Below are 17,640 nucleotides of genomic sequence, written 5' to 3'. Positions count from 1 at the left end.
CCTCTCTAGACTATATTGGGGAACTGGGCCCTTTTGTTCCTAGGTCATAATTAAGGGAAATAGGTCTGCCTCAGCTGGATGAGAATGTCATATTCAAAAGGAGAGCTCTCCTTTGGGGACCCCTCCCCTGTTCCTGTCTTTGTGAATGCTCGTTATGTTTCCGTTTGCTTACTGGCTCCATGTAGGATATTGGTGGGCAAGGGAAAGCAAAGGGGACAAGGGAAGAGAGAGAATTTTTGCCCCAAGAATCATATAAATTAGTTGGACAATGTATACACATGAAAATGTTTGGTAACAATTCTGGTTGCTTGTGATTAAAAGCCAGGATGAATTGGAAGATAGTAAGTTTCTGTTATTTAGTCGCTAAATCATGTCCGACTCTGTGACCCCACGGACTGTAGCCCGCCAGGCTCCTCTGTCCGTGGGATTCTTCAGGCAAGAATACTGGAGTGGGTTGCCATTTCCTTCTCCAGGGGATCTTCCCAACTGACGGATCAAACCTGTGTCTCCTGCATTGGCAGGTGGATTTTTTACCACTGAGCCACCAGGGAAGCCCATGTTTCTGTTGGATATGGTTCATCAGGTCAGAATCCCATGGAATTCTTGTTGAAACAGACTCCAGAGTCCTACCCCCAGAGTTTCTGGTTAGGTGGTAGGCCTAGGGTGAGGCCTGCTGACTTGGGTTTCTAAGTTCCCAGCTGGTGCTGATGCTCCTGACCTGAAGACCATGATGCTAACTGCTCCTCTCAGAGGTCAGGGAAAAGAGAGGTGACACAAAGGTGTGATTGATGTGTACTGAGGTGGTCCATCCCCCCAAGTACTGCAGTTACCACACTTCTCTTTTCTGGCCTCATTTTAAGAGGACAGCTTGTAGCACTCTGAAATATCCACTTTTGATATCATAAGCAGGGAGCCTGCTTTTTCCTATAATTATGGAATTCTCCACAGGGAGAGGAAATTTATGCCATATTCTTGGCCAAAGTAGAAGGAGAGAAACAGTATTCTTGGTTTTGTTTAGCTGTTACTATTCTTTTACTTTCTCTTACTTTCAGCATTCACCCCTACATTCCCTAAAGTACATTAAGAATTTTTTTCTGCAGCCAAATGCAAATAGGAAACACATGTTTTTGGATTCACACCCAATTAAGTTAAAATTAGGAAAATGGAGAGGAGAAAAAAAATTAAAAATGATGTAGGGTGAAGAGTTCAGAAAACAAGCTTCCTTGGAAAGGCTTATTTGGTACTTTTTGAGAACACTTGCTGATTGACTATATACATTTCTGAAGGAGAAATGCAATAACAGCCTCTGGAAGGGGGGTTGCCATAATGTTTTACTAGCAGCAAAGTGGAGGTTTCATTGCTATTAAGTTAGCAGTTGAAATGATTCTGCTCCCAAATATGTATTCCTACTACTTTGTATTAGTTGGGAAAGAGCATTCTGAAGTTTCTTTTCTTTCTTTTGTTTTTTTTACAGTAAGAAGTCTTAAATGTACTTGAATTGTTACTTAGATATATCTGAAGTTTCTATTAAATACCAGTACAGAGAGAGAGAAAGTTTTCCTACAGTATCTCTGTCCTCTGCTGAAACCAGTTCTTAATCTGATAGCAGTTTAAGGTTGATCTAATAAAATTGATTCTGGGCATTGCTGATATTGAGCCAGAAAACGTTACCACAGGTCCTTGTACGGTCAGGCCCCTCAAGATGGTTGCTCTCTTGTTCTCTGTACATTCCCCTGCTTGACCAGTGCCTGCTTCACTGATACCCTGATACATGACTGACCTTCCTATGGACTTTCCCCAGACCCCAGCGAATGAGCATTCTTATCAAAGGGACAGTGAGAGGCATGCCCCTCTGTTGCTTTCTCTGGTGACTCATGAGCCCACCTGACATCAATTCCCCTATAACTATAACTGGTAATCTCCCCTTCCTGCTCCGGGAGCCAAGATGGCTGCCATATCCTGCGTGCTGTTAGCTGTACACGGTGGTGTGTTGCACCAGGACCTGCGTCAGACATGTAAGCTCCCCCATCCATATTCAACCGTTAATGTCTCTGTTGAGGATCCTGGGCTCATTCTTCAGTCTTGAAGCTGGGCAAGCACAGCCTTGTAGGTCTGCGGAGTGCAGCCCGACAGCCCTCCTCCCCTCCAACCCAGTTTGCAGCTTTATCCCTTTCCTCTGTTATCTTCCAGTGATACACTTTCAACTCCCTAGATATAGTGATACTAGGATTTGGGGATATAGTGAAACTTGGTGTATATTTCATAGGACAGTAGTTCTGTGTTTTTCTTTATGGTAATTTTTCAAATGTTTGCTAGCATGTGATTCTTAATATAAAGAGTAGCTTGGGCTTTTTTTCTTCTTAGCCATTTAAAAAATACCATTCTCTCTAAGGTAGTGTTTTTCTTTATCTTGAAGCATACCAATGCATACATCTAATTAGGCACTAAGGAGGACTGTGCTATTTTTTTGCAAAGATTTTAACTACAGGATTGAGCAGTAATCTTTTGGATATGAAGATGTGTGTTACATTATTACTTTTGTTCTATTTTTCCTTTAAGAAGATTGAGGACCTGGTTCCAAGAGAGGGTCACATTTCTTCTAAATGTTTCCTTCCATTTTTTTTTTTTTTTTCATGAGAATGAATTATTACTGTCAATTTCTGGAAACCGAGTTATCAATTTTTTCTTAATTTGACAAGAGCACGGGAACAGAAGGTTAGGGGAGGACAGTGGAGCCTGATTTGTACCTGATTCTGTTCTTGACCTGTGTCTTTTCAGAATAATTTTAAGACCTTCCTTCCCTTCTTTTTTAATATAGAAGAATCCTCCAATGTCATATGACTCATTCACCTCCAGTTTTCATTCTCTAACAGTAGAATTTTAGTGATTTCAGAGTCTAATTCCATTTTGAACTATTCTCTTAAGTGGCTTTTTTGTTGCTTTGTTTTTAACGTCTTCCTTTTTCAGAGGTCTTCAGTGTTTTCATGCCGTGGTACATATCCAATGATCTCACTTTCTTGTAATTTTTGTCTTATTGCCCAAGATGCTTCTTGAACCAGTCAAGTAAATAGTATACTTTTGATATCATTAATCTTTGAGCAGAGGGGAGAAGAAATATAATCTGTCTCATGTACATGGTTGAATAGCACTTGAAAAAAAATTTTTTTAATAGTTAAAAACATGTTTTAATGGCATTCTCCCAAATCATCCCCCGCCCTCCCTCTCCCACAGAGTCCAAAAGACTGTTCTATACATCTGTGTCTCTTTTGCTATCTCTCATACAGGGTTGTCGTTACCATCTTTCTAAATTCCATATATATGCGTTAGTATACTGTATTGGTGTTTTTCTTTCTGGCTTACTTCACTCTGTATAATAGGCTCCAGTTTCACCCACCTCATTAGAACTGATTCAAATGTATTCTTTTTAATGGCTGAGTAATACTCCATTGTGTATATGTACCACAGCTTTCTTATCCATTCATCTGCTGATGGGCATCTAGGTTGCTTCCATGTCCTGGCTATTATAAACAGTGCTGTGATGAACATTGGGGTACACGTGTCTCTTTCCCTTCTGGTTTCCTTGGTGTGTATGCCCAGCAGTGGGATTGCTGGGTCATATGGCAGTTCTATTTCCAGTTTTTTAAGGAATCTCCACACTGTTCTCCATAGTGGCTGTACTAGTTTGCATTCCCACCAACAGTGTAATTTTATTTTAATTCCCCAAGATAGATAAGTAATGCTTTTGCTTCTAAATTGATGTATTTCCTCTATGATTATTTTTAAGAGTAGACATCATTCTAAAGGACCAGGAATATCTTATTTCTGGATTCTCTGGAACCTTTTCCAGTCTACCACATCTGGCCCAGAGTAAGTACTTAGTTGAAGTTTGAATGAATGAACAAAGGAACATGGAAAGCTTTGACAAAAAGTATGCATATTTTAGTCATGGGTTCAAGATGATTACTAAACTGTAGTATAAAAATGGGTAGAACTTTTGGCTTGCTTAAGGATGTAAAAATATTTTTATTAGACTTTGTTTTTTAGGGCAATTTCATATTTACAGCAAAATTAAGTAGAAAGTACAGAGATTTTCCATACACTCCCTGTCTCTACACATGCATGGCTCTGTCATCATCAACATCACCCACCAGAGTGATATATTTGTTACAATTAATGAACCTACAGTGACGCATCATCACTCAGAGTCCATAGTTTGCACTAGGGTTTACTCCTCAGTGTTGTATATTCTGTGGGTTTGGACAAATGTGTAATGTGTAATGACATACATCCACCATGGTAATACCGTACAAAGGAGTTTCATGTCCTAAAACCCCTCTGTGCTCTGCCTGTTCATTCCTCCCCCTCCCCTCACCCTTGACAATCACTGATCTTTGTGTTGTCTTCAGAGTTTCACCTTTTCCAGAATGTCATATGGTTGGAATCTTTTTCAGATTGGCTTCTTTCACTTAGTAATGTACACTGAAGGTTCCTCCATGTCTTTTCATGGCTTGGTAGCTCTTCTCTTTTTAGTGCTGAATACTATTCCATTGTCTGGATGTACCATAGCTTATTTATTTAACTACTGAAGGACATCTTGGTTGCTTCCAAGTTTTGGTGATTATGAATAAAGCTACTATAGCTGTCCATATGCACATTTTTGTCTGGATATAATTTTCATCTCCTTTGGATAAATACAAAGTAGCACGATTGTTGGACTGTGTGGTAAAAGTATATTTAGTTCTGTAAGACGTTGCCTGTCTTTCAAAATGACTATATGATTTTGCATTCCCGCCTGCAGTGAATGAGAATTCTGTTGTTTGACATCCTCACCAGTATTTCTCTGGTGTTACTGTCCCAGATATGGCTATTCAAATTGGTATGTAGCAGTATCTTGTTTTTAAATTTGCATTTCCCTGAGGACATATGAATGGAGCCTGTTTTATATACTTATTTGCCATCTATATATCTTCTTTGTGAGGTGTCTATTAAGGTCTTTAGCCCATTTTTAGTCAGATTGTCTGTTTTCTTATTGTTTAATTTTAAGAGTTCTTTGTATATTTCTAGTAAAGTCTTTTATCAGATATATCTTTTTGATTTTCTCCTAGTCTGTGGCTTGTGTTTTCATTCCCTTGAGCTTACTTTATCTTAATTTGATTAATTTTTGAACACATGGTATTGTCACTTTGTATAAAACATTTGTATTAGTTTCTTAGGGTTGCCACACACAGTAACGCAGACTGTAGGGTGGCTTTAAGTGACAGAAATTTCTCTCAGAGTCCTGAAAGCTACTAGTCTGAAGTCAAGATGTTGGCAGGACCCCGGTCTCTAGAAGCTCTAGTAAAGAATTTTTCCTTTTGCCTTCTAGCTTCTGCTGGTTGAGCAGTATTCTTGGTGTTCCCTGGCTTGCAACTGTATCACCACAGTCTCTGCCTTTGACAAAGTCTAATAAAAAAACAAAGTCTAATAAAAATATTTTTACATCCTTAAGCAAGCCAAAAGGGTTCTCCCTGTGCACCACTCTGTGTCCATATCTAGTTTTCTCTTCTTATAAGGACATCAGTCATTGGATCAGGGCCCACCTCAATGCACTGTGACCTCATGTTCACAGATATCAGGGGGTATTAACACTTGAACAGATCTCTCTTAGGGGACCACAGTTCTATCCATACAGATATAAAAGTGTATATATGAAAAGTTTATATCTCTTGCTATCCCCAGGTCATTCAGTTGCCCTCCTCAGAGGTTACCAATGTTATTTTAGTTTATTTTAAATAGCTGCAATTTGTCTAAAAATGATAATGGGGGAAAAGTCTCATTTTCTCCTTGAAGAGTCAATCTTTTTCTCATCTGTTTAATTCATCAAAACTTCCTGATTTTAGTCATCACATTTATCCCATGTCCTCGGCTGGGTTCAGCGATGGGAAGAAAAGATGAAATGTTCAAGTACAAACTAAATATAGTGAACCTATATTAATCATGGAGTGAAACATATTCTATATCCATGTGACTCCCTCATTAAGTGTCAGACATGGTATGCGTAGCACTTAATCACTCGCTTGCTGGCACAAAGTAGGTTGTTGCTAGTTTTAAATACTAGTAATATTAAATCCTACAGCATTTGGTTATGGGGTTTCTTGTTTATATATGTGTCATTAAATGGTTTTGAAATGAATTTGTTGCTATTATGTAGTAAAATGATGCTGTTAAAATAAAGTACAGCTCTATTAGGTGAAATTGATGAAGGATAGTTCTGTTCATTCATACATAATAAAATATGTGTTAAGATCCTATACCTTCTAAAATAGAAATTATATATACTAAAACTGCATAATGCTGCATCAGTTCAGTTCAGTTCAGTCGCTCAGTCGTGTCCGACTCTTTGTGACCCCATGAACCGCAGCACACCAGGCCTCCCTGTCCATCACCAACTCCCGGAGTCCACCCAAACCCATGTCCATTGAGTCAGTGATGCCATCCAACCATCTCATCCTCTGTCGTCCCCTTCTCCTCCTGCCCTCAATCTTTCCCAGCATCAGGGTCTTTTCAAATGAGTCAGCCCTTTGCATCAGGTGGCCAATGTATTGGAGTTTCAGCTTCAACATCAGTCCTTCCAATGAACACAGAGAACTGATCTCCTTTAGCATATTAAATGATCTGCAGAGTTCTGCAGTAAGCAATCAACATGTCTAACTTTGTTTAGCCTGCAGTTGCTCATAAAGTTATTTAAAAAAATATTACACCTCTCATTGCTTTTATTTTCCAGAATATGTTTGGAGAAATAAAGGTTTAAAAGCAGAAGGTAGAGTTAAAACATTGAGTCAGAAGCCAGGCACTGCGTTAGGACAGAAAAGTAGAACTTTTCTCCCGCCTGTCCTAATAGGAGGAGACTGTGTTCTTTTTATTGCCATAGGAACCACTGCATTGCTGTCTGAGAGGTTATGAGAGGATAGAGGATAGGAGAAAGAGCCTGGGTTTGGAGATTAGACAGGTCTAGTGTGAATCCCAACACTGCCATGTACTAGTTATGTGAAAAGTGAAAGTCGCTCAGTTACGTCCAACTCTTTGTGACCAGGTGGACTGTAGCCTGCCAGGCTCCTCTGTCCGTGGCATTCTCCAGACAAGAATACTGGAGTGGGTAGACATTCCTTTCTCCAGGGGATCTTCCCAACCCAGGGATTGAACTTGGGTCTCCTGCATTGCAGGCAGATTCTTTACCATCTGAGCAACTATGGAAGTTGGTGCTACTACTTACGGCTACATTTTTCTTGATCTATATAGGGGGAAGACATAGTTCCTATCCCTAAAGAATTTATCATCTAATGGGAAGATGAGATTAGAAGAACTGTGGTCATGAAACAAGAATAAGATTATTGCTTTAAGAGATAGACACAGTAGTTGGAGGGGGTGGTCTGTTTTATTTTTAGATTTCTAGTTATTTATTCTTTTGGCCGCGTGACGTGAGGAATTTCCCTGACCAGGATTGAATCCATGCCGCCTGCATTGGAAACTTGGAGTCTTAACCACTGGACTGCCAGGGAAGTCCCGGGGTGTATTTTAAAGGAGGCAGAAGCCAACCAATCGTGGACGATCTGGAAAAGCTTCATGGAGAAGCTGGCATTTAGGTAGACAGGTCTATATGAGTTAGGAAAGTAAGACTGACATTTGGAGACATAATAGAGGGGAGTACATTTGGGGCAGAGCAAAAAGCAAGAGCAAAGGTTTGGTGACGGGAAAGAAAAGACATTTAAGGAGTAGCAGGTGGCTTTATTTCTCCAGAGACATTAGCAGTTAAGCAGTCATTTTGCTCTATGGCCTGTGTGCTGTAGGACCTCGGTGGTAGAGATTGTTTTAGCAGGACTGTTGGTGGCTCTTGAGTAGACTAATGCATTTAATACTTTCTGTGGCACCATTACCAAGTAAATAACCTTGTACTTGAAGAAAATTTAGTTTTCAGTTAATGTTCTTAAAAGTTTGGTCACTCTACTAAAGTACCCATACTCATAATAGGATTTATTGTTAACCTTGGAAAATTTACTGTGCTGATATGCCAAGTCCCGTGGAGGGACACCCTCCTGAAACACCCTCTTCCAACAACACAAGAGAAGACTCTATACATGGACATCACCAGATGGTCAACACCGAAATCAGATTGATTATATTCTTTGCAGCCAAAGATGGAGAAGCTCTATACAGTCAGCAAAAACAAGACCAGAAGCTGACTGTGGCTCAGATCATGAACTCCTTATTGCCAAATTCAGACTTAAACTGAAGAAAGTAGGGAAAACCACTAGACCATTCAGGTATGACCTAAATCAAATCCCTTATGATTATACAGTGGAAGTGAGAAATAGATTTAAGGGCCTAGATCTGATAGATAGAGTGCCTGATGAACTATGGAATGAGGTTTGTGACATTGTCCAGGAGACAGGGATCAAGACCATCCCCATGGAAAAGAAATGCAAAAAAGCAAAATGGCTGTCTGGGAGGCCTTACAAATAGCTGTGAAAAGAAGAGAAGCAAAAGCAAAGGAGAAAAGGAAAGACATAAACATCTGAATGCAGAGTTCCAAAGAATAGCAAGGAGAGATAAGAAAGCCTTCTTCAGTGGTCAATGCAAAGAAATAGAGGAAAACAACAGAATGGGAAAGACTAGAGATCTCTTCAAGAAAATCAGAGATACCAAAGGAATATTTCATGAAAAGATGGGCTTGATAAAGGACAGAAATGGTATGGACCTAACAGAAGCAGAAGATACTAAGAAGAGGTGGCAAGAATACACAGAAGAACTGTACAAAAAAGATCTTCGCAACCCAGATAATCGCGATGGTGTGATCACTGACCTAGAGCCAGACATCCTGGAATGTGAAGTCAAGTGGGCCTTAGAAAACATCACTACGAACAAAGCTAGTGGAGGTGATGGAATTCCAGTTGAGCTATTCTAAATCCTGAAAGATGATGCTGTGAAAGTGCTGCACTCAATATGCCAGCAAATTTGGAAAACTCAGCAGTGGCCACAGGACTGGAAAAGGTCAGTTTTCATTCCAATCCCAAAGAAAAGCAATGCCAAAGAATGCTCAAACTACCGCACAATTGCACTCATCTCTCACACTAGTAAAATAATGCTCAAAATTCTCCAAGCCAGGCTTCAGCAATATGTGAACCATGAACTTCCTGATATTCAAGCTGGTTTCAGAAAAGGCAGAGAAACCAGAGATCAAATTGCCAACATCCGCTGGATCGTGGAAAAAGCAAGAGAGTTCCAGAAAAACATCTATTTCTGCTTTATTGACTATGCCAAAGCCTTTGACTGTGTGGATCACAATAAACAGTGGAAAATTCTGAAGGAGATGGGAATACCAGACCACCTGATCTGCCTCTTGAGAAATTTGTATACAGGTCAAGAAGCAACAGTTAGAACTGGACATGGAACAACAGACTGGTTCCAGATAGGAAAAGGAGTACGTCAAGGCTGTATATTGTCACCCTGTTTATTTAACTTATATGCAGAGGACATCATGAGAAACGCTGGACTGAAAGAAACACAAGCTTGTATCAAGATTGCTGGGAGAAATATCAGTAACCTCAGATATGCAGATGACACCACCTTTATGGCAGAAAGGGAAGAGGAACTCAAAAGCCTCTTGATGAAAGTGAAAGTGGAGAGTGAAAACATTGGCTTAAAGCTCAACATTCAGAAAACGAAGATCATGGCATCTGGTCCCATCACTTCATGGGAAATAGATGGGGAAACAGTGGAAACAGTGTCAGACTTTATTTTTCTGGGCTCCAAAATCACTGCAGATGGTGACTGCAGCCATGAAATTAAAAGATGCTTTCTCCTTGGAAGGAAAGTTATGACCAACCTAGATAGCATATTCAAAAGCAGAGACATTACTTTGCCAACAAAGGTCCGTCTAGTCAAGGCTATGGTTTTTCCTGTGGTCATGTATGGATGTGAGAGTTGGACTGTGAAGAAGGCTGAGCGCCGAAGAATTGATGCTTTTGAACTGTGGTATTGGAGAAGACTCTTGAGAGTCCCTTGGACTGCAAGGAGATCCTACCAGTCCATACTGAAGGAGATCAGCCCTGGGATTTCTTTGGAAGGACTGATGCTAAAGCTGGAACTCCAGTACTTTGGCCACCTCATGCGAAGAGTTGACTCATTGGAAAAGACTCTGATGCTGGGAGGCATTAGGGGCAAGAGGAGAAGGGGACGACAGAGGATGAGACGGCTGGATGGCATCACTGACTCTATGGACGTGAGTCTCAGTGAACTCCGGGAGTTGGTGATGGACAGGGAGGCCTGGCATGCTGCGATTCACGGGGTCGCAAAGAGTCAGACACTACTGAGCGACTGATCTGATCTGATCTGACTGCCCAAGATTGTAGGACCTCAGAACCCTTTGTTCTCTGAGTTTGTATTAACATCTCCCCAAGATGTTCTCTTCCAGTCATCAGAGTCAGTGTGGAGCTTTGTCAAAAGATGGAATATTACTCAGCCATAAAAAGGAACACATTTGAGTCAGTTCTAATGAGGTGGATGAACCTAGAGCCTATTATACAGAGCAAAGTAAGTCAGAAAGAGAAAAACAAGTATCATATATTAATGTATATATACGTTAACATATATATGTTAATATATATAATGTATAGGTATATATACGTTAATATATACGTTAATATATATAACATATGCGTATATATACGTTAACATATATACCTATATATATTAACGTATACGTATACATACATTAATATATATAACGTATATGTATATATACATTAATATATATAATATATACATATATATACATTAATATATGATATTTGTCTTTCTCTTTCTGACTTACTTTGCTCTATATAATAGGCTCTAGGTTCATCCACCTCATTAGAACTGACTCAAATGTGTTCCTTTTTATGGCTGAGTAATATTCCATCTTTTGACAAAGCTCCACACTGACCCTGATGACTGGAAGAGAACATCTTGGGGAGATGTTAATACAAACTCAGGGAACAAAGGGTTCTGAGGTCCTATAATCTTGAGCAGTCAGATCAGATCATATATTAACTTATATATGCAGAGAAGGCAATGTCACCCCACTCCAGTCCTCTTGCCCGGAAAATCCCATGGACAGAGGAGCCTGGTAGGCTGCAGTCCATGCTAAGGGTCGGACACGACGGAGCAACTTCACTTTCACTTTTCACTTTCATGCATTGGAGAAGGAAATGGCAACCCACTCCAGTGTTCTTGCCTGGAGAATCCCAGGGACGGGGAAGCCTGGTGGGCTGCCGTCTATAGGGTCGCACAGAGTTGGACACGACTGAAGTGATTTAGCAGCAGCAACGTATATATATGGAATCTAGAGAGATGGTACCAATGATCCTATGTATAGGGCAACAAAGGGGGCACAGACGTAAAGAACAGACTTCTGAACTTAGTGGGAGGAGGAGAGGGTGGTATGATTGAAATATATACATTACCATATGTAAAATAGATAGCCAGTGGAAGTTTGATGTATGAAGCAGGGCACCCAAAGCTGGTGCTCTCTGACAACCAGGACGGATGGGGTGGGGAGGGAAGAGGTTAGGGGGTTCAGTGGGGAGGGGACACATGTATGCTATGGGTGATTCATGTTGATCTATGGCAAAAACCATCACAATATTGTAAAGTAATTATCTGCCAATTAAATGAAAGTTTTAACAAAGCACATGGTTTGCTTACCATTTCCCTTACCTGTATCCCCTCCAGCATATCAGATTTTGAGCCTGGTAGGGGTGGGACAGGTGCTCAAAAGGGCAGGAGCAATGTGGGCACCCTGGCCATCCTCATATCTTTTGTCCATGCCTCCAGCCTCCCACTCCCTATCTCCACCCCTTCTCTGACCCAACCTAACGTATCATAAATTATTCTTCAGTTGCATGAACAGTAAGGGCTCCCTCTCCTAATCCCTAATTGCTAAAATTTTATAATAAAAACCTTACTAAAAAGTTGTGGGGAGTTCCCTACATGCATGCATGCTATATCGCTTCTTTGTGACCCCATGGACTGCAGCCCACCAGGCTCCTCTGTCCATGAGATTCTCTAGGCAAGAGTACTGGAGTGGGTTGCCATGCCCTCCCTGCAGGGGATCTTCCAGACCCAGAGATCGAACCTGCATTGGCAGGCAGGTTCTTTACCACTAGTGTTACCGGGGAAGCCTGGCAGTCCTAGGACTTCAGGGTTTCATCCTTGGGGCCTGGGTTTCAATCCCTGGTTGGGGAATTAAGATCCACAAGCAGCATGGTGTGGTCCAAAAATCATTTGTGAAGAAAAATATAAATATATACATGTAAGCAGGCCAAGTAGGTTATTGATCACCTCTAGATTAGCAGTGCTGTGTTCTTAGTCGTCAGTCATGTCTGACTCTTTGTGACCCCAAGGACTGTAGCCCACCAGGCTCCTGTCAATGGGGATTCTCCAGGCAAGAATACTAGAGTGGGTTACCATGCCCTCCTGCAGGGGGCCTTCCCAACCTGGGATCAAACCCAGGTCTCCTCCATTGCAGGAGGATTCTTGACTGCCTGAGCCACCAGAAAATAGTAGTAGATCATTGGAAAACACCCTCTTCCAACAACACAAGAGACAACTCTACACATAGACATTACCGGATGGTCAGTACCAAAATCAGATTGATTATATTCTTTGTAGCCAAAGATGGAGAAGCTCTATACAGTCAGCAAAAACAAGACTGGGAGCTGACTGTGGCCCAGATCATGAAGTCCTTATTAGAAAATTCAGACTTAAATTGAGGAAAGTAGGGAAAACCACTAGACCATTCAGGTCTGACCTAAATTAAATCCCTTATGATTTTACAGTGGAAGTGACAAATAGATTCAGGGGATTAGATCTGACAGAGTGCCTGAAGAACTATGGAAGGAGGTTTGTAACATTGTACAGGAGGCAGTGATCAAAACCATCCCCAAGAAGAAGAAATGCAAAAAGGCAAAATGGTTGTCTGAGGAGCCCTTACAAATAGCTGAGAAAAGAAGAGAAGCAAAAGGCAAAGGAGAAAAGGAAGGATATATCCATCTGAATGCAGAGTTTCAAAGAATAGCGAGGAGAGACAGAAAGCCTTCCTAAGTGATTAATGCAAAGAAATAGAGGAAAACAATGCAATGAGAAAGACTAGAGATCTCTTCAAGAAAATTAGAGATACCAAGGGAACATTTCATGCAAAGATGGGCCCAATAAAGAACAGAAATGGTAGGGACCTAACAGAAGCAGAAGATATTAAGAAGAGGTGGCAGGAATACACAGCAGAACTATACAAAATAGATCTTTGTGACCCAGATAACCATGATGGTATGATCACTCACCTACAACCAGACATCCTAGAATGCAAAGTCGAGTAGGCCTTAGGAAGCATGACTGCAAACAAAGTTAGTGGAGATGATAGAATTCCAGCTGAGCTATTTCAAATCCTAAAAGATGAAGCTGTGAAAGTGCTGCACTCAATATGCCAGCAAATTTGGAAAAGTCAGCAGTGGCCACAGGACTGGAAAAGGTCAGTTTTCATTCCAATCCCAAAGAAAAGCAATGCCAAAGAATGTTCAAACTGCCACACAATTGCACTCATCTCACACACTAAAAGAATGCTCAAAATTCTCCAAGTCAGGCTTCAAAAGTCTGTGAATTGAGAACTTCCAGATGTTCAAGCCATGTTTAGAAAAGGCAGAGGAACAAGAGATTGAATTGCCAACATCTGTTGGATGATCCAAAAAGCAAGAGAGTTCCAGAAAAAATCTACTTCTGCTTCATTGACTACGCTAAAGCCTTTGACTGTGTATATCACAACACACTGTGGTAAATTCTTCAAGAGATGGGAATATTAGACCACCTTACCTGCCTCCTGAGAAATCTGTATGCAGGTCAAGAAGCAACAGTTACAACTAGACATGAACAACATACTGATTCCAGATTGGGAAAGGAATACATCAAGGCTGTATATTGTCACTTAGTTGTATGTGACACTTACTTTGCTTACTTAACTTATATGCAGAATACATCATGTGAAATGCTGGACTGGATGAAACACAAGCTGGAATCAAGATTGCTGGGAGAAATATCTATAGCCTCAGATATGCAGATGACACCACCCTTACGGCAGAAAGTGGAGAGGAACTAAAGAGCCTCTTGATGAAAGTGAAAGAGGAGAGTGAAAAAGCCAGCTTAAAATTCAGCATTCAAAAAACTAAGATCATGGCATTCAATCCCATCGCTTCATGGTAAATAGACGGGGAAAAAATGGAAACAGTGACAGACTTTATTTTTGGGGGGCTCCAAGATCACCGCAGATGGTGACTGCAGCCATGAAAGTAGAAGATGCTTCCTCCTTGGAAGGAAAGCTATGACCAACCTAGACAGCATATTAAAAAGCAGAGACATTACTTTGCCGACAAAGGTCCATCTAGTCAAAGCTATGGTTTTTCCAGTAGTCATGTATGGATGTGAGAGTTGGATCGTAAAGAAAGCTGAACACTGAAGAATTGATGCTTTTGAACTGTGGTTTTGAAGAAGACTCTTGAGAATCTCTTGGACAGCAAGGATTTCAGTCTTGAATATTCATTGGAAGGACTGATGATGAAGCTGAAGCTCCATTACTTTGGCCACCTGATGTGAAGAGCAGGGTTATTAGAAAAGACCTTGATGCTGGCAAATATTGAAGGCAGGAGGAGAAGAACAACAGGGATGAGATGGTTGTATGGCATCACTGACTCTATGGGCATGAATTTGCAAAATCTCCAGGATATGGTGATGGACAGGGAAGCCTAGTGTGCTGCAGTCCATGAGTTTTCAAAGAATCAGACATGACTGAGAATCTGAACTGATCAGAATAGATTGTAAGGTGCCTGGACTGGGTCTTCCCAGGTGACGCTAGTGGTAAAGAACCCACCTGTCTATGCAGTAGATTTTAGAGACGGGAGTTCCATCTCTAGGTTGGGAAGCTCCCTTGGAGTAGGAAATGACAATCCAATGCAGTATTCTTGCCTGGAGAATCCTATGGACACAGTAGTTGGTGGGCTATAGTCTGTAGGGTTGCAAAGAGCTGGACGTGGCATACCTGGACTGTTATTATGTGATGGAAATATATTTTAGAATTTATAAGTTTATTTCTAAGCCTAATTAACTTCTCTATGAATATTTGGTTGTCATTATTTAGTCACTAAGTCATGTCTGACTCTTGCAACCCCATGGGCTATAGCCTGCCAGGCTCCTCTGTCCATGGGATTCTCCAGGCAATTATTCCAGAGTGGGTTGCCGTTTCCTCCTCCAGGGGATCTTCCCAATCCAGGGATTGAACCCAAGCCTCTTGCATTGCAGGCGGATTCTTTACCAGGAAAATCTCATGGATATTTTAAACCGACATTAATGTATCTTCAAACCAAGTAATGCAATGTGTAGAAAACTCTCTGCTGCAGATTTTAAGTAAAGTAAATTTATCATTTGGCTCAGAATGATCAAGGATCTACTCAGCAACTGATATTACTTCTCTTGGAATGTTTCTTTTAAGTTTTTAGAACTTTTTAAGGAGATTAGAGAAGGAAATGGCAACCCACTTCAGTACTCTTGCCTGGAAAATTCCGTGCACAGAGGATCCTGTTAGGCTACAGTCCATGGGGTCGCAAAGAGTTGGACACGACTGAGCAACTTCACTTTCACTTTCAAGGAGATTAGAAAGATAGAATTTAGGTTTTTTACCATATATCTTCATTTCTGGAAACAGGGGAGATTACAATTAGATTCCTGAAATTTATTGATAGTAGGATAATAAATATCAGTCATTTCAGTAGAAATCAAATTTTTTTTGCTGTATCACTATATATATTTTTTAATCTAAGTTTTTGGTATTTTGAAAAAGATCCTCATAATTTTTTCTTAATAGTTTTCAGGTAAAACTGTGTAATAATATAACATATAATGTATAAACCTATAAAATATGTATATATATAATCAATGCATGTAAAATATCACATAGCAGATCAAAGAAGGCTGTGTTCAGCAAGTCACAGAAGCAAGATATCTTCACTTCCTGACCATGTATCTCAAAATATATTGCACTTGCTTTCTTGTCATCATCAAAATGCATATACTTCTTGCTGCCTCTCTTTCTTGCAATGGATAAAACTTTTCTCTATATAGAAGGCAGGGAACCAATACAGGAAAATGCCTAAAGGAATGTGTATAAGTTGCCAAAATGGATACCTCCTGGGATGTTTCTAAAAGCATCGTAAGTAGCATATAGTGCATTTGCCTTCTCTCTTGCTGAGCTATTGAAATAGCTCACTCAGCCCTTTTGTTAAATAATATCCCTGGGACATGAACCAAATAGCATTTCCTCTTCAGTCTTATCTGTCGTTTTCCTGATTCCAAAACCAGCCTCCAGATGTCAAAATATGAAGGTGAACGTGGATGAAATTGTTTTTATTTATAGAGCTTCCTATGTCAAACTGATGGACCAAGATTATCCCCTGTTGTCCATCCCCCAATAAGTTGGTCAATGATCCCAAAGTAAAGGCTTGACCCTATGAGTGTCTAAGTTATCTTTAACCTTCAGTGTAGTTTAAGATAATGTACCATACTTGAAGGACATTTTAGCTGAGGTATGTAATTTGTTTTGTATATTTTGCCAAAGTAAAATTATGGTGTAAAAATGAAGTAAAAAATGATGGACCTTGTAGCATGCACTTCTAGCACTGATAGAAACACTACACTGAAATTCTATTGCTATTTTAATATCTCCAGTGTTGCAAGGAAAATGTAGATTGCTTTCTGTTTCTGTTGCAAGTATGTATGAGTGTGCCTTTAAGGTGTGGGAGATGCATGAAAATGCACTTTGAAACGCTAAAGTGCTATGTAAGTATTGGGTGTTATATTGGGTCCGTGGAGCTTGACTCATCTGTTCTGTATGCATTTTAGATTTTCATATGTACAAGTTTTGTAATAATATACTAAGGGAAAATGGCTCATGTAATCTTTTGAATTCTTTCTCATATGTCCAAAAACTTGGGAATGAATAGACTCCATTAGAGAAGGAGGACCCATAAATATAACTCAGGCGAATTGCTTCATTTTTCAGGTCAGAAACAAAGACCTGAAGAGGTGAGGTAGTTTGCCCAAGATTGCAAAGCCAGTTAGTGGAGCTGAGATAGGAACCATCTAATCCCCAGATCCCTGGCATACTACTCATTTCTTCAGTTCAATAGATATAGAATCTTGTTTAGCAACAGGGCAAACAACCACAAAGGACGTTGGCTTTGCCCATTTTGTTAGTGACCTTTTTTCTTTTTGTATAAAAAATATACATGCCTGTCAGTCCAGTCCACCTGCATTGTGGAGACCTGGGTTCAATCCCTGGGTTGGGAAGATCCCCTGGAGGAGGGCATGACAACCCACTCCAGTATTCTTGCCTGGAGAATCCCATGGACAGAAGAGCCTGGTGAGCTACAGTTGGATTTGATTTTCCCATAACCAGGCATTATGATCAATTCAGAAACATGGATCTAATGATTTTTAAATTCTAGATTACTATGATATTGTAATTCACTTTATAAGACCTTGTTAACTTATTATTACCTATTTTTATTCCTTTTTGCCAAACTA

At 40.3% G+C, this 17,640-nt stretch overlaps 1 protein-coding gene across 4 annotated transcripts in view; it reads left to right on the top strand.

Moving 5' to 3' along the window:
- Window positions 1–17,640, top strand: part of PPM1L (protein phosphatase, Mg2+/Mn2+ dependent 1L) — a 325,454-nt gene that overhangs the window by 147,413 nt on the left and 160,401 nt on the right. The window contains exon 1 of one of the 4 annotated variants that reach the window (XM_044945373.2): window positions 507–2,015. The exons of the other annotated variants lie outside the window; for them this stretch is intronic. The gene's annotated coding sequence lies outside the window, so the exon portion shown is untranslated. Of the gene's footprint in view, window positions 1–506; window positions 2,016–17,640 lie in introns of those variants that run through there. 4 annotated transcript variants of the gene reach the window in all.

The sequence above is a fragment of the Bubalus bubalis genome, chromosome 1, assembly GCF_019923935.1.
Source record: "Bubalus bubalis isolate 160015118507 breed Murrah chromosome 1, NDDB_SH_1, whole genome shotgun sequence".
In the NCBI taxonomy this organism is placed as follows: Eukaryota; Metazoa; Chordata; class Mammalia; order Artiodactyla; family Bovidae; genus Bubalus; species Bubalus bubalis.
The sequence above is the reverse complement of the archived record's forward strand: the minus strand, read 5'-3'. Positions and strand labels throughout refer to the sequence as shown.